Raw genomic sequence first — 1,276 nt, 5'->3', positions numbered from 1 at the left:
TTTTGTTTGCTGGCAGGATGGTTGGGAAATAATAACGTAGAAATTATTGTTTTCCTTAAGCACATAATTCCAGAAGCCGAGACTTAGGGAAAACGTTAAAAACGGTGGGGCACGCAGTAAAACGGCTGCAGACCCACCACGAATTATATTTTTCCTCTTGGTGACATTTAGTATAACGGATTTCTCGTCTGACTCTCAGGGAGTGCCACTGCAGCCCCCACGGCCAGCACCTCACACATGTCAGAGATCTCGAACCCGGCTGAGATACCAGAGTTGGGCCCCAATATCCCCAAGTCGTGCGTCATGGTTTCTGCAACGCTTATCACGGGCCAACAAAATACATTCGAGGGGACAGATTGCTGGCAAGTGACTGCAAAGCAAAAGCAGGCGCAGAAAGGAGCACCACCCCCCCAGAGTCAGCCGCCCCCCCACCTCTTCTCCCGTGAAATCGTTTACATTTTGCAGCGGGTGAAAGCAGCAGATGCACCCGTGAGAGACCCCTCACTTGGCTGGGCTTCGCCTGCCTGAGAGCTGAGGGCCAAGTGCGAGTTAATCGGGAAGTACTGCACGTCCTCGCGCGGCGGCCGCCCGCTTCAGGCGCGGGCTGAGAGCCTGCGAGCGGAGACGCAGGAGTAAGACACAACATCAAGCTGCAAAATCAGCCCCTGTGAACTCCTGGCGTGGGCTGGCTTCCAGCCCTGTCTCCAAACAGATCCCAGTGTCGCTCTCCTCCCTGGACTGGAGTTACTGGTGCCCTAAATCAGTCCATGCATGCTCCAGCAGTTTTGACTGGTGCTGTCAGTCCGTGCATGCTCCAGCAGTTTTGACCGGTGCTGCAGGGGCATTTGGGCACTGGGCAGGGGCTGGGGGCTCTGGGAGCAGGCAGGCGGTGGCTGGGGGTGGACAGCCACGGTCTCAGTTTGGCGGTTTGCAGCAGTTTTTGCTTGCCGTGGAGCTCATTTGGTCCCATAGCCCACGAGGGCAGCAGCCGGGATTTTCTGTTTATTTTCCTTTGCAGCTGGGCAGCCGGGGGGATCACCCCACGGAGTGTGATATTGCCGTGGGACTGTCTCTTTTTTAGCTAAAAAACAGACCCCACCTTTCCTCAGCTCCTACTATTTTTGGGCAGGGAATCTGAGGTGACGATTTGAAGGCAACCCTCCAGCTCCACAGGACGAGGGCAAGCCTGAGATGATTGATTTTTGGGACAGAGTGTTGACACAGGCCCTCCTTGACGTGCCTGAAGGGATGCTGCAGGGAAGCCGGGCTGAGGAGA

This window comes from Phaethon lepturus, unplaced genomic scaffold (assembly GCF_000687285.1).
Source record: "Phaethon lepturus isolate BGI_N335 unplaced genomic scaffold, ASM68728v1 scaffold26122, whole genome shotgun sequence".
Taxonomy (NCBI): Eukaryota; Metazoa; Chordata; class Aves; order Phaethontiformes; family Phaethontidae; genus Phaethon; species Phaethon lepturus.
The sequence above is the reverse complement of the archived record's forward strand: the minus strand, read 5'-3'. Positions refer to the sequence as shown.